The 17,230-nt window shown below is 33.6% G+C and overlaps 1 protein-coding gene across 2 annotated transcripts in view; it reads left to right on the forward strand.

Moving 5' to 3' along the window:
- Positions 1–17,230, forward strand: part of Atp6v1a (ATPase H+ transporting V1 subunit A) — a 51,860-nt gene that overhangs the window by 4,385 nt on the left and 30,245 nt on the right. The gene's annotated exons all lie outside the window — the stretch shown is intronic.

The following is a 17,230-nucleotide window of genomic DNA, read 5'->3' on the forward strand; positions in this document are numbered from 1 at the left end:
GGCTGGTCTCAAACTCACTGCGATCCTCCTGCCTCAGCCTCCTGAGTGCTGGGATTACAGGCATGCACCACCACGCCTGGTGTCTAGTGCCTCTTTTTGAGCAACAGACTTTAGGTATGGAGAAATCAGGCCATTATGGGATGGGTGGAATGGAGCAGGAAGATAAATACTTCTTGCAAAGGTTTCTCTTTTCTTTTGGAGACAGAATTTGTGTTGCCCAGGCTGCTTTTGAACTGCTGGGCCCAAATGATCCTTCTGCCTCAGCTCCTGAGTAGCTGTAACCACAGCCACTGGGCCTGCTACTAACAAAGATTCCAAAATTGGGCTGGGGATTTGGCTCAGTGGTTCCACCCACCACCTGCCTCACATGCTCAAGGACCTGAGTTTGATCCCCGGTACCAAAAAAAAAAAAAAAAAGAGATCCAAAATAGATTTATTCATAAGCACTGACAAATACCAACATAAAATCCCTTATCTTGATAACTACAATGATTTAGTATTGTCTAAAGCTTTTCCAAAGCTTGTGATTATGAATATGTGGATATGTATTCCTACAGTGGATGATAGAAATATATTAAAAATTTCCAAACTTTAGAGCAGGGTCTTTTGAGTTAGTGCAAAGTTTAAAAATTTTGATTTCAAAGAAACTTGGTTGTTTTTCATACCTTATTTTTGTCTTTGCATGCAATGGACAAAGGAATGTAGGGAGGGGTAGAAGCATATAGTGAAATTTTTTCTTAAATTGATGACTCAGAAGGATTAGTGGTTTTGCAATGGAAAATATCATTAAATTAAACAGTAAGTATGGCTATGATCTTACGTTTCACTTTAATCTTAAAAATTATTACTCATTTAAGGAAAGATTTTAAGAGATTATCGAAGGTCAGTGTCTCAATGTCAGTTGTCTAATGTAAAAAATGAAATATAATTATGAATGGACTCATTTTTAAATAATAAGATTATTAATAAATTAGAATGTTTTCTAGTTGGTTTCTGTAGAGAATTTTAAAGTTTTGCTGTTCTCTTTTTTTTCCTATCATGAAATGAAAATATAGTTCATATAAGTATTTTCTTTAATGTATAGTATGTATACAGTATATATAGTAAATGTATGTGCATATACACAGACAGCTGGAATGGAAGTATATCTTCACAGTAACACATTTTTATTTTTTAACCTAATTTTGTTTGTTTGTTTGAGACAGGATTTCACTTTGTAGTTCAGGCTGGCCCTGAATTCACTATGTAGTCCAGGCTGGCCTTGAACTTGCAGAGATCCTCCTACCTCAGCCTCTCAAGTGTTGAGATTATAGGTGTGCACCACCACATCCAGCTTTTACCTAAAATTATTGAGATACTCTTTAAAACTAATTGCTTCTGTGAATAAAGTCATCTAATTTATGTGAAATACCTTCTTTTTCTTTGTAGTTGTTTCATTTCTTAATGGTGATTAGCCATTTTTAAAAATTGACATATCATAAATATTTTCAAATTTGAATTTTTGTATCCCATGTTTTAAATTCTTATAGCCTATGCCTTTTTTGCCATTATTATTGGTATCATGACTAACTTCTTAAAATTTCACTTTTGAATCTTAATGCTATCTCTAGAAACTGTTCTTTTTCTGATGATAAACCTTTCTTAAAATTGGGCCTATATCATTTGATATTGTTTCTGAAAAATAATTAAGCTCATTTCATTGCAAATGAGTCATGCATGATATGATGCATGTTCCAGGTGGTTTTAGCAGTGAAAAGCAGCCAGTTTTAAGTTTTGTTGTAATTTTTTAGCTTAATTTTTTTAAAAAAGGTAAAATAGAGAAGACTAAATTGGAAAAAAAGTGTAAAATTTGAAGAGAAGGCATATATGTAGTTGTGATTATATAGAGTGGGAAAGTTGAAAGAAAATGCATCTGAGTAAGTAAATATCTCTAGATTTGAATATTAAAGATTCAGAATGTGTTATGCCATCTGTATATTTGAGTTTAATAATCTATAGAATTTGAAAAAAAATCCTTATATTGATATGGAAAGTTAAGATATTGAAATTATTCTTTCATCTTAATTACTAGAATATTTTAAGTGAGTCATTTTAAATTATCTATATAAGTTATTTAATTTTTATGTGTAGTTATATTTTTAGGCTTATGTATATAAGCGCAACAGAATTTTAAAAAGCAGAAATCCTAGAATTTAAGGGGATTTACTATATGATGAAGTGGTATTTCAGTACAGTGGGAAAAAGGAATATGGTAAGTATAACTGATATGATTTATCCGTCTAGAAGTGACTAAATTGAGTCATTACTTTGCAATATATGTAAAAACCTTTTTCAGATTGACTAAAGGAAGGCATAAATGTAAACAGTGAAAGATTAAAAATTCTCCTAAATTTTCTTTATATGTGTAATCTAAACCAAAAAGGAAAACCTAAAGGTCATAAAAGTAAATATAGACATATGAGACTACACAAAATAATTCTTTAATCATAAAAATAAGGGCAAAGGATTAAAAAAAAAATGCTTGAAATACACATGGAATGAGGGGTTAACATTTGTTAAAACTCTTACAAATTAAAGAAAAATCTACTTGATATAGACAGATAGAGCATGTAACCACAACTTCATAGGAGAAAAAAAATCTGACATTCAATAAACTTGAAAAGTAAACCCTTATGTAGTAATCAGTATATTAACAATAAGTATTATATATCTGGAAGAAATTAAGTGGTAAACCTGTTGCTAGCAGGGATACATAAAGATTTTCTTGTAAAATGATAATGGAGTTATGACTTTTTACAGTTTCTTGTTTTTTGTTTTAGTCGACAATCAGGTAATGTCTGTTAATATTGAAAAATATATTTATTCATCTGCATGGAATCTTTTTCTTAGAAAACACCAATATTCTGCCGCCTGCCTTGCAAGCTCAAGGTCCAGAGTTCAATCCTCAGTACCAAAAAAAAAAGAAAAAGAAAACACCAATAGGCAAGTCTGGCAGTGCACGCTTATAATCTCAGTACTTGAGAGAATGAGGCAGGAGGATTACCCCAAGTTTAAGGCCATTCTGGGCTATAAAGTGAGTTCAAGTCCAGCCTGAACTAAGTACGTAGTGAGACCATGGGTGGGAGAGACACCCCGCAAACATCAGTAAATACATGAATGGTGATTGCTGTAATGTTGGTAGCACCAAAACCTGGGAACAAGGGGAGTGCCTGTTAATAAAAGTATTATGTAAATTGTAGCACAGTCATATTATAGAATATTGTGATGTCATTGAATGGTAGGAGTTGACTATATTAGCAGTGCAGAAGAATTTTCTAATACCTTATGAAAGGATTCCTATCATGTATCTTAAATGATAAAGGCAAACTATAGCAAAGCATATATAATGAGATCCCATTTTTATAAAACCATCTGAAAAACACTGTTTTGTGTTGGATTGGATTATCAGCATTGAAAGGAAGAAATCTTATTTCAGAAAAGGAGGAAGAAGTGGAAGGGAAGGAAAAGAAAGAGTTCTTCAGTACCAAATGCACTTAAAATTACATGTTTGTGCATGCCATGAAAAATATACCAGAAAATGCTTTTTTCTTAGAGATGTAGAGCATATTGTACAATTACAGCATCTGTCACCTGACTTAGCTCATATGACAAAGTCATGAAGTCCACGTTTGGGTTTTGGTGACTAAAGAAACTAGACTATAAGATTAACATTCCATACAAAACTTTCAAGTTAGGATTTCTTTAATAAAGCAACATTTAGTTATAATTATGTAAAACTTAATTGCAGTCCTGTTAGAGGAATCTGAAGTTAATAAATCATTCAAAGCCAGAATAGAATGGCAGTTGCTTTAAATTGGGCTTTTCAAATAAAGTAGTTGTATGTTTCTTGTGGTGGCTATTTTGTTTGTTTGTTTCCCCATTTCATTACCAAATTTTTACGTTATTAATTATGTACATGTTCTGTATCGTATGCTGTCAAACTCCTCTTGAAGTCGCATAGGATATATATACCATACCAAAAAGTAGTTTTAGAGCACATTAAGAGGCCACAAGAAGGAGGTTCAGGACACGGATATTGGCACCAACCACTGTGGCATTTCGAATTCCCAGTGGTGTGATTTTGGGGGAATTACTTTAAGTTGAATGGATAATACAAATAAAAATATGGTAAAGGTTACACACTGTATTCAGACATTTCCGTTTTTTCTTACTGTCCCCATTTTATTCTTTTCTTTCCATATATTTGTCCACAAATAGTAGCACCTCTTTCTACTATTCTGGACCTTTCTTTTTTCATTTTACAGTGTTATCCTGGAGGTTTCCACACTGATACAGTTAAAGCTTTCTCATTATTTTTAGTGATATTTAGTGTACCAATGGTCATAGGGACATACACTGAAAGCTTACTGCTGATCCAGGTACTTCTCCTAATATTTTGTTGTATAGTTACTATTTTTAGGATAACTTTTTTTTGATACAGGGGATTCAACTCAGGGCCTTATGCTTGCAAGGCAGGCATGTACTGTTGAGCTAAATCCTTAGCAGGATAACATAATATTTTATTCTGGCAAACGAACATACTATGTTAGGGGTGGTTAAAGGCCCAAAAATGTAACACTAGTAAGTAGTAAAGGCTCAAGATTTGAATCCAGGGAGTCTTATTTCCAGAAGTTTCTGTCTTAATACTGTCAAGCATACAGCTTTTCTTACCACCACATCTATTACTTGTCTACATATTAGTGGACATGCTGGTCTTTTGCATAAAAAATACTATATAGAGAGTATTTTGTTAATAGAACATTTTGTTTTGTTTTTGGGGTTTTTTTTGGGGGGGTACCGGGGATTGAACTTGGGTCCTTGTGCTTGCAAGGCAGGCCACCAAATCGCTGAGCTAAATCCTCAGCCCAATAGAACATTTTGTACACACACAGTAAATTCCTTTTTTTTTTTTTTTTTCTCCGTACTGGGGATGGAACTCAGGACCTTGTGCTTGCAAGGTAGGTGCAGTGCCACTGAGCTAAATCTCCAGCCCCAGACAGTAAATTCCTAAAATGAAATAGCTGAATTAGAGTACATTTTGATTTTTGGTAGCTATTGCCAATTTAGAGATGCACAGAAATGTCACTTTTACTGTAATAATTTTTAAATATTTTATCACCTTGTATATTATTGAAATAGTAAAATACTACAAATTTTAACAACTGTAAAGGTTGTTGGCTTTATATTCCAAAACAACTGTGTAAGAGATTTCAAATAAATACGGAATCTCTTTGCCAACTAATATGAGCATGAGTGTGGTCAATAGCTAAATATAGGCCTAAGTATATGCTTTCTTGTGAAAAACAGCTTTGTAGTCATGCATGAGTGAATGTTAGGTAATGCAAAATTAGACAGTGAGGCTTTTATTCAGATAAGTTACAAAATTCACAAAATATTTTAAGTGTAACATTTCTGTTCAGTGTCTTTACTTCATTTGTTTCAAGACAGTACAAAATAGTTCTCATAATCAAAAAAGATTGACACCTAATTTTTCAATTTGATCCAAAGTAGACACTTAAAACTATAGAATCTGCTCAGGGGTTAGCCTAGTATACTTGTTGAATTTGAATGTGGATTCATAATACCTGCTATTGTTCAGTGAGGGGTGTGTGTGTATGTGTGTGTGTGTGTGTGTGTGTGTGTGTGTTTTAAATGATCTCATCCTTCCAAAGACACTGTTGATGTTAGAGAGAATTGAAGAAGTAGGTATCAATAGAGATAATCACAGTAACAATTTTTTTATTGTGAATCAATTCTCTCTCAGATTAAAGTAGTGTAAAACAGGAAATAACTTTCCCTCTCTCCATTCTCCAAATGAGCCATTAAACCATATCAACTTTGATGTTTAAAATACTAGAGCTTAGCCTGAGTCTTGGAAGACAAACCCTTTTATACCTCATGCCATACATGTTCAGGATATGTTAAAATTTTTCAGTCGGGGATTTAGCTCAATGGTTCTGCGGCCTGCCTTGCAAGCACAAGGACCAGAGTTCAATCCCCAGTCCAAAAAAAAAAAATTTTTTTTTTTCTAAATCCTTACCCAAGATACCATAACCTAACATGCCATTAAACTCTATTCTGAAAATACAGAAGAGTAAATATTATAGATACTCGTCCGACTTCTATGTTCCTGAGCTATTAAGGGATTCTGGAAATTCCCAGGATTCACTGAACTTGACAAGACAGGAAGGTATCCATACAGCTTATCAGGAGTCACCTAGACTCATAACAGGCAAACCAGTTTGGTTAGCTTTCCATCTGTTCCCTTACCAGGTTCCCAAGGTTAAAAGGTTTTCTTATCAGGAACTCATAGGCCATATAGACAGTTCTGTGTAGTTGATAAGTAAAAACAAAAATAAATACATATTCTGTGTAAACAGTATGCCCTTACAAGACTCATGCTGCCAGTATGCTATAATTTTTTAAAAATTTTTACTGTTATTGAGGTATAAGGGAGATACCTTGCATGTATTTTAAGAGTATAACTGAAAAGTTTTGATGTTTGTATGTGTGCCCCCATGAAACCCATCACTGCAGTCCATATATCCATGTTGAACATAACCATTATCCTCAAAGGAAGTTTCCTCTTGCCTCTGTGTAGTCCCTTTCTTCCACACTTCTCCACACCCAAAATTCAAACAACAACCCCAGACCTGTTTTCTATCACTTTAGGTTAGCTCACCTTTTTAGATTTTTATGTTAATAAAATTTTTTTTTTCTGGTTTGCCTTTTACTCAGTGTAATTATTTTGAAATTCTTTCAGGTTGTTAAATATATTAATGATTCATTTCCTTTTATTGCTATTATTGCATTTTATGGATATACCACATTTAGTTTATCTGTTCACTTCTCCATGAATATTTAATTTGAATTTCCTGTTTAGCCATTATGAATAAAGCAACTACAAATATCCATATAAAAGTCTTTGGACATAAGCTTTGATTTCTCATGGGTAAATACTAAGGAGAAGAATGGCTGAATGGTAGGTTTATGTTTAACTTTTTAAGAAACAAACTGTCTTCAAAAGTGGCTGTACCATTTTACATTCTTACCCACAGTATATGAGAGTGCTAGTTGTTTTAAATAATTAACAATACTTTCTTTGATAACTCTTTGAATTTTAGTCACTCTAATATACATCTTTGAGGAAGTATATATTCAACTCTTTTGCCCACTTAATTGGGTTATTTTTTAAGTTTTAAGAGTTCTTTATATTTTTAGGACATGATCCTTTATTAGATAAATGCTTTGTAAGTCTTTCTAGTCTATAACTTGTACTTTTTATTCTATCAATTTTTTTTGTTTGTTTGTGTTTTTTGTTGTTTTTTGAGACAGGGTCTCACTATGTAGTTGAGTCTGACCTGGAACTCACTATATAGCTCAGGCTGGTCTCGAACTCACTGCGATCCTCCTGCCTCATCCTCCCAAGAGTTGTTGGGATTACAGGTGTGCACCATCACACCCAGCCTCTATCAGTTTCTTTTGAAAGCAAAGTTTTACATTTTCATGAAGTCCAATTTATCAGTTTGTTTCCTTTTGGATTATTATTTAGTGTTATATCTATCAAGTTTATCTAATTCAAAGAGTTTTATAGTTATAGGTTAGACATTTAGATTTTCCCCCCTTTTTTGGAAGTTAATTCTTTAGCAAACCATGCTATTTAAAAACATCTATCTGTAATTTAAGTCCTACTCTTCTTCAGCCTATAGTCAATTTAGTTAAACTCTAGTTGTTATTAATATAGTATATTAGGTGAACTACATATTAGAAATGTAGATTTCTTGTCCTCTGAATTGAAAATGTTTTTGGAGTTTTGACTAGGTGTGTATTTCAATCCAGGCTGTGAAGTATTTTTCAAGCCATAGTGGGCAACATTCTTTCCTCTTTTATCCTTACTTTATGCTTTAAGTCACATGTTTGTTACAGAAATTTCATTAATTTTTGAGGCAGGCGGTGGCACCACTCAGCTAAATCCCTGGCTTCATTAATTTTTGAGTTGGAGGGGAATATTACTCAGCCATAAAGAATGAGAAATTAGATTCATTCATAGGAAAATGGATACATTTTGAGGATATACTCCTAAGTGAAATAAATAAGTCACACGTGTAAATACAGAATAGTTTCTCTGGTGTGAATAAACTATAATAGTACATAACATCGTAATGATATAATGGACAATGTGAAATAGGAAGAAAGGGGCTAAAGGTGTAGGGAAAATGGGAAGGGTAGGGGAAAGCTAATAAGGGAAAAGAAAAAAATATGAGAAAATGAAGAAATGGAAATGAAGTGTTTGTAAAGGGGGAACGAGGAGGGGTGAAAGGAGGGCAGAGACAGGAAAAATGAGAACCAAGACCTGTCATGTAAAGGTACAAGATCCCAATACTGAATGTAACTGTACTGTATACCTAGAATGTACCAATAAACTCAATGAGGAAAAAAAAATTTTTGAGTTGGAGGTTAATTTATCTATGGTGATAGTTCCTCTTAAATAATATTGAGTTAATGTGACTTTACTGCTTATAACCTTTCTCTTATTTTGCACTCATATGAGGTAAATGACTTTCAAATAAAGAAATGCGTTTGAGAGTAGAGACATCATTTTGTAATACAAAAATAATATTTTCATGGCAATGCTGTTGATATTCTTTTATATGCCTTTTATGTACATTAGTCTCAAATACCTTGATTGCTAATATTTAGCTGTATTACTTTTTATCATTTTATTTTTGTGATGCTGAAGTTCACTAAAACTTTTTACCCTTCAGTTTTTCAAGTTTTGTATAGGAATAAGAACAATAAGTGGGATCCCTCCCTCAGATACTTTTCAGCTAGCTTCATTGCCAATTTATAACATTCTATTAATCAGAAACATACTACCTTTATTCCATTTTTGGTAGTAGCAAAATCATGTCACATCTGTTTTCAATATTATCCACCCTTCCTTCTTTGACAGGGTTTTGCTGTGTAATTTACCTGACCCTCAACTTGTGATCTACCTTCTCCACCTCCTAAGTGCTGGGATTATAGGCATGTGTCACTGCACTTAGTGCTTTTCATTTAATATTAATATTATTTAATATTCTTAATTGCCCATTTTGCTCTTAGATATGGCCATTTACTTTGCATTTACAGAGATTCATAGAATACAGACTTGTTTTCCTCCTTCCTTCCATTTTTGTAGTACTAGGGATCACACTTTGGGCCTTGCACATGCTAGGCTAAAGCTCTCCCAGTGAGCTACATCACTACCCGCAGTTATGTTCTTCAGAAATTGTAGTTTTGGGCTGGGCGTGGTGTTCTTGGTAGAACAGCCCCATGAGACCCTGTCATAAAACAAAAGCAAAACAAAAAATCTAGGTAATTTAGGAACAGTGAATTCTTGGTGTTCTGCTTACTCCTTTCTGAGTAATCTAGTATGTTACTTTTTTTTCTTCTCCCCTTTGCCTCCTTATTATCTATTATCATTCTAACAGGGTTAACAATGGAAGAGTAGTGTCGCTGCTCTTTTACTCACTTTGGCTGTAGCATATTACCATAGATGACTTCAACAACATTCATTTTTCCATGGTGGCTACCACACTTCCAGAAGTAGCATGCAGATGACCAGATCCTAAAGGAGAGCGATGTTTTAAAAAAGCAAGTAAATTGCTCTCAGAAGTTTCCAGATTTTTTTCCTTACCTCTTATTGGTCAGAATAATTATGCTGATCAAAGATGCTTATTTTCAGACTAGTTATTGGTGGCAGAATTGGAATTGCCAAGATAGGGCTTGCAAAATTTAAACAGAGTTAAGATTTGATTGGCAAGGAAAAAGGGGGAAACTAAATATGCACAGTAAAATAACTCTGTCACATAAACTTTCCCGTTAGATTTGCTGAGTAGGTGGACTAAATGAAGTGAACAGGAAAGTGCTTTACAAGATGACTAGCTCATAGTATTATACTCTATAAATATAATAGGGTATTGTTATTAGCTGGAATTTTATCTATTTTTTTTAACTTTTTGACCAAGTTAATCCTAAATCTGGATTTAGGATTCCTTTCTTAACAAAGCTAAATTGTATATGATAAGTAGATGGAAAATTAACTACCCTAATTTGCTTATATACCCTATATATGTCAAATTATATCACTGTATTACCTACATTTATACAATTAATAATAAAAGAAAATAAGTATTTGATTGTAAGCTACTGCTTTCGTCTTTTAAAAAATATTATTTCCAAAGATAATCTTTAATGAATGAGATAGAATGTACTTTTTCATGTGTCGTATTAAAATACTAATTTCTTACCATTAAAGTGAACCAGAATTTTGTATGTGAAGAAATACTGCCTTGGAACCTTAGTATTTTTACCTTTTCTCATCTTTTTTTTACCCCAACATCCATATCATCCAAAGCTCTGGTTGTAAAAACAATTATTTCTGGGATGATAAAATTACTCGGTATGTAGTGCCTTAACCAGTAGCAATTTGGAGTTAACCTTACAAAATGGCAGGGGGAAAAAGTGAGCTATGGTGTTATTTGCCACTGTAGTGTTCTGCAGTGCCTGTGGGAGAGAGACTGATGACTCATCGGCTCAGATGGTTGCCTGTGCTGCCTTCTGGATTTTTCCTTTTCTACAGCAGGGTGTGTGTGTGTGTGTGTGTGTGTGTGTGTGTGTAAAATCTTTCACAAATATGGGAGAGAACCATGTAATTTGTGACTAAAGAAATCTTAGTTCTAAATTGCATTTACTTTTTATCCTTAAAGAATCTAGGAGTCAAATAGCTAAAGGCAAAATTTTTATGTAATCAAGAGTTGATATTTCTTATGAATGGAGCTGTGTATACCACATTATTTATGGTAGTGTATAGTAAATTTTTTTTAAATGAGGACAACAATGATAATAGCTGTTAATTGTATTAGAAAGGAGTAGTAACTCAGTATACCATAAAGCTATTTTATGTAGCATTAAATCATATCATGGTTTAGACCTTATATCAGAGATTTGGGATATGTTAAGCTTTTTTTTTTTTTTTGTACCAGGGATGGAACCCAGGACCTTGTGCTTGCAAGGCGAGCACACTGAGCTAAATCCCTGGCCCTAATTAAGCTTTAATATAATCTAATTTGCCTACTGAAAGTCAATATTTTAAGTAGGTTTTAAACATTTTTTTAAAGACTTTGCTTTTTCTCATGATTACATAACCATTTAAAGATGAAACAAATTGTAGCAGGTTTTTTTTGGGGGGTGTTTTGTTTTGTTTTGTTTGAGACAGGCTGGTGTTGAACTCTATGTAGTCCAGGCTGGTCTCAAACTTTTCAGTGGTTCTCTTGTCTCAGCCTCCCAAGTGCTGGAATTATGGGCATGTGCCATTATGCCTGGCAGCAGCAGCAAACTTTTTATTTGGACTATTTTCAAAAGATAATAAGGACAGGTTGCTAATAAATTACTATGTTATATGAATGTGCTTATTATACTGATACATGTTTATCCCCATTGAGTCATCAAGACAGTTATAACATGTCTACCTGATGAATAATTTTTATTTTTTTAAAGAGGAAGTGCTATTTTCATTATTTGTAGTAAAATTTGTACTAAAACAAATTTTATATGTGGAGTATAATAAAACTTGTTTAAATTTAAGAGCATCCCAAGAAATTTCCTTGCTTTCAGATTGCTGTAGCATACTATTCTTGTGTAAATACTCGAATGTTAGGAGATGGGTGCAAAGTAGGATGTGAATGTTTGCATGTGAGGCTGAATCTTGAAGGGCAGACAGTTGCTGTTCACTGACACACTCCCCCCATCCTTCTTTGAAGACTAGTCTGGGTGGTACATCTCATTACCGGGGATATGATATTACCTCTTCTCAGTGTCTCACCATTGCCCATTTGACCATTTCTATTGTTCATGCTTCTGTAGTAGGACTGGAGGATTATACAGAAGTCATAACAGCAAATTGGTTAACTTGTTTACATTTAAAAAAAAAAATTGATGCTACCTGGAATCCTAGCACTTGAGAGGCTGAGGCAGGAGGATCCTGAGTTTGAGGCCCATTGTGGGCTCCATTGTGAGAGCCTAATTTAAAAAAATTTTTTTTGACAAAAAGATACAGATTTGGTAGAAAAAGCAACTGTACAGAATGGTAGTTTTGAGAAAGGAGTAGTTTCTGAGATCATCTGGTGTGACTGCCATCTTAAAGCAGATATTATACTGTCCTCTTTAACAAATAGGATTTTTTTTTAATCTTACTGAGTTTATTGGTACTTTTAAAGTATACAGTACAGTAGGATTGTTTTGATATAAATAAATTTACCTTAGTTCAGGATTTAGAAGACTACAATATTTAAAGTAGCATAGACTTTCGAACCTGGATGCCTTGGTTCAAATCCCACCTCTACTACGAACTAGTTTTCTGAACTGAGTAAAGTTACTTAAACTCTGCATTTTTTAGTTTTTCAATTTGTAAAACTGAGGCAGTATTAGGGGATTTGATGTTATTCAGCAGCTGCTAGCTTAACACATTTTCGATGCCCTCACAAAACATTCTAGGGAGGACATAGGCAATCACAAATTTTTTAAAAAATGATATTCTTTCAGTAAAAGTGCTATAAAGAAAAGCAGGGTAAGAGAATTGAGAGTGACAGTGATAAGAAAACTATGACAGAAATGCTTGGGATGGAGATGTTTGGCCAGGACACAGATGAGACACAGAGCTGAGGACAGAACAAATATCAAGGCAGGAACACAGCAAATATAAAAGTTCATTTTTCTGTAACAAAGATTAAAATATAAGCATGTTAAAATATCAAGTGGACAAAAGTTTGGAATTTTATACTTTTCAAAACTGATATTTTCATAATTGTCATATTCTAAAACGTAATAAGAGCTGATTTTGTGATTTCTTTGTAACACCTTTACATATAATACAATGGAGTAGAGAAAACTAAACTGCTCATAATCTTATTTTTCTTCTCAACATTGCCTTTTATAAAGCAAAATCATCAAACTTATGAATCTGCTGAAAATCATTTCTAGGTAAATCTGTAGAATTAGCACTTAGACATGTGATTTTCTTATTAGTTTGGTGTCATTGTAAAATAATACATGCATAAATGCTGGACGTGGTGGTGCACACCTGTAATTCCAGCACTGAGGGATCCTGACACAGAAGGGTCACAAGCTCACATTCCACCTGGCAAACCGAGCAAGACCCTGTCTCAAAATAAAAAGAATAAAGGGCTTGCGACATAGTTCAGTGGCCAAGTATTCATGGCTTTGCTCCCCAGTAGCAAAAACAAAAACACCTATACACATATACCTATATGTGCCTAAAAATTTAAAGAAGTTGAAAACTACAGAATCATTAAAATTCTCATGGTGTGTAGGATTATCCAGCTGAGTGATAAACCCATAAGATGCTGAATCATGAGCAAGCCCATTTGTTTTCCATTAATCATTGCTCATACATCTGGAAGGCTGTACTGTTCAGTTTTAATAGGAAAGTATGTTAATACTTTAAAAAATCACAATGGACACCATTTCTCCCTCATGAACTCTTTGGAACACCTTGCCTCCAGTAGATTTGAACAATCTTGTAGGGAATCTTTAATGTGTGCTCTAATGCTTCTTTGTTCCCATCTTTCAAGTCTTAGTTTAAATTGCTCTGTCATTTGTATCTTACCCAAGTTTGATAACTTTGCTTTTTGCTCTTCTACATCATCTTGTAGTATTCCTATGAGAGCACATATGTCACTTTATTGAAACTACCTGTTTGTCTTTTTAACCCACCACACCAGAAGATGATTAGAGGAAAGATTGTGTCTTACTCCATTATATTTTCTACCTATGATATAGAGCAGGCACATCATTGAAGGTTTAAAAAACACCATTTGGTTTTAGAAAATAAATTTATGGTAAATCATATATGTGAAAAAAAAAAACTAAGTGACTAGATTTGTTTCACTTAAGAACATAATGAAGGGAGGGCAGAGACAAGGGGGAGAAATGAGAACCAAGACCTGTCATGTAAAAGGTACAAGATCCCAATAATGAATGTAACTATACTGTGTACCTAAAATGTACCAATAAATTCAGTGAGAAAAAGAACATAATTCATTAGACACCTTGTAAAAATTAGGCAATATTAGCTTGTATTAACAATAAAATTAGTACTCATCAGAATTTCTTTTAGGCATCCTATTAGGTTTCACAGATGAAACTGAGGCCCAAAAGATGAAAGAATTTTATTTTCCTAAAGGCATAGTTTATAAATTCAGTGGGTCTGACTCAAAGTCTTGATCTCCATTTCTCAATAAATTGAAGTATCCAGAGTAGATTAAGTGATACACTTCAGTATTATATACATTATTTTGTTTGCTCTGTTTTAAAAGAACACAGTATCATGAAATAGGATAACCTAGACCCTAACTGTAGGTAGTGAGGGATCTGAACTGGATTTTCCTTTGAGGAGCAGTGGAAGGTATTGAGGAGGATTTGTTTGGAGAGGGAATTTGGCTGTCAGAGTTGGGAACAACAGGGCCAAAGGACAGAAGTTATAGGGAAGTGGAATTAGATTATCATAAGAAAAACTCAAGAAATTTCTAAAAGTATAATGGCTTTGTCAAAATTGAGCCCCATTCAAAGAGTAGTATTGCTGATGAAATTTTTGAGCATTTCACATTTTACAAAGAGCATTTAAAAAAATTTGTGATATATCTATAGCTCTGGAGTAAATTGTAGCATTATTCTTATTTTTCTAATGAAGATTTTACAAGATTTTGATTTGTTTAAAGAATCTCCAGCATGCCATTGGTAGAGCTGGACTGGATCCTAAGTCTCCTGACTCATGATCTCATGCTGTTTTCACTTTAATAGGCAGATGACCATGCATCATGAATGAAATAAAGGAAATATCCACATTAGGGAGGAGGAAGTTAAACAGTATGATTGGTTATCAAGTGCTCCTCTGACTTTGAAAATATTTGATTTTCTGAAGACTGAAATTCAATCTCATTAGCTTGTTTACTACTTCTTTGAAGACTGCCCAAACTCATTTCCTAACAACATATTTTTCTTCAGATTTTGTTCTTTTTTCCCTATTATTTCTAGTAGTTTCTAGAAAATTGATCTGTCTCGTCTAGTCTTTTTCAATCCCATATTTATTCTTACTCAGTGTCTTCATCTTTGAGAAGCCAAAAAATCTAATGAACCAATTTCTACTTCCTTCTTTGACCTTCCAACTTAACATTCTTATTGAGGATACCTAAAATCTTTGTTTCCTTTACTGTAACATTGATAACTGTAGTATTTGGCTTATTTTTTTTCTAATTCATTTCGAATATAAGTAATCAACAAACTACTAGCCTGAAGCTGTCTCTGCCTTAGCATCGATGCCATCTCTGTGTTCTTCACAATTTTCTTTTGTCTCTGATCTTATTCTGGTCACTTGTAAGTCTTCTTATATCTCTCTTTGGTTATACTCTTTGTTTTCCCTCTTGACTGTTACTTTTTAATCTAATGAACCAATTTCTACTTCCTTCTTTGACCTTCCAACTTAACATTCTTATTGAGGATACCTAAAATCTTTGTTTCCTTTACTAAAACATTGATAACTGTAGTATTTGGCTTATTTTTTTTTCTAATTCATTTCGAATATAAGTAATCAACAAACTACTAGCCTGAAGCTGTCTCTGCCTTAGCATCGATGCCATCTCTGTGTTCTTCACAATTTTCTTTTGTCTCTGATCTTATTCTGGTCACTTGTAAGTCTTCTTATATCTCTCTTTGGTTATACTCTTTGTTTTCCCTCTTGACTGTTACTTTTTATAAAAACAGAGGGTCTTTTTTAGAGCAGTTTTAGGCTCACAGCAATGTTGAAGGTACAGAAATTTTCCATATGCCCTCACATGTGTAGTCCCACCTCAACCAAGATTATCTTGCTGAGTAGTATGTTTGTTAAAACTAATGAAAACTACATTGTTATTATTCTAAGTTTATAGTTTATATTAGTTTATTTTTGAGCATCTTGTGAACTTGGATAAATATTTAATGACATGTACCGACCATTATAGTAGCATACAATTTAACTGCTCTAAAAACCCTATTTATCCCTCCCTCATAACCTCCGGTAGCCATTGATTGAGTGATTGATTGCTTTTGATTTTGTGAAATGGATTGAACCCAGGGCCTTTGCACTGATCCACCACCCTCCCCTTTTAAGATAGGGCAGTAAGTTGCCTGGGTTGAGTTGAATTTGCAGACTTTGTGCAGCCTCCCAGGATGTTGCAGTTGTGGGCATGTGCCAGCATGCCTGGCTACTACTCATCTTTTTACTGTTTCCATATTTGGCCTGTAATCCTTCAGTCCTTCCCTGTAAACCTGTCTAGTATCAATATCTGATAGCACTAATTAAAGCAAACCAGAACTTTACTGTTACTGTCTTCATTGTACACTGCCCTCCCAATATTTTGATATTTTATCTATTGGATTACAAATGGTTTTCCTTGGAATATATTATAATCCTTCAATGGCTCCAAAAGAGACTGAAAAACACTCCTCAGTCTTGCCTCAGTTAATTCCCAAAGCTCAGAATTTGCTTTTCCTTTCTGTATTCTTTATATCTGGACTTAACTATCCTCATAATTTACTTTCAAGCCATCTCTTCACTATATATGGTTCATCCACATCAATCTATACTTCTCCATTCTCCTCCAGTTTTGTCTATTTTTCTTCTGTTTCCAAAGTGTTTATACCTCAGTTGAATGAACACTTCAGTAATTTTGCTTTACTGTATAGTTGAAAGCCAGCAAAACCTGGCTTCCTAAACCAGACACTTCCAAAAGTGTCTTCCTAAACACTGTAATCTTTGAACTTTATTTAAATAAGTACAGAATTTAGCACTTTATCATTTAGTATTCTAAGACTGTTAACTTTATGGTTGTGTTGGGACATTATTTAGTTATTTTTATACATACATGCATTTTATCTCCCTTATTAAATCATTATTTAGGCCAAAAATAAAAATAGGCTTTCTTTCCTAGAATCTATTGCCAATTTTCTGTTTGCACTTCAGTAGTTTATATAGTTTTAGAGGTTGAACTGAATGTTCTTAAAGCTATTTTGTGCTCTTCTAAAATAAAGATTGAAAAAATGCTCCAGATAGGTTTTAAAGATAGATAATAAAAAACTTTCTTTTTGTCATATT

This window comes from Fukomys damarensis, unplaced genomic scaffold (assembly GCF_012274545.1).
Source record: "Fukomys damarensis isolate Sample0158 unplaced genomic scaffold, DMR_v1.0_HiC HiC_scaffold_24, whole genome shotgun sequence".
NCBI classification, from domain to species: Eukaryota; Metazoa; Chordata; class Mammalia; order Rodentia; family Bathyergidae; genus Fukomys; species Fukomys damarensis.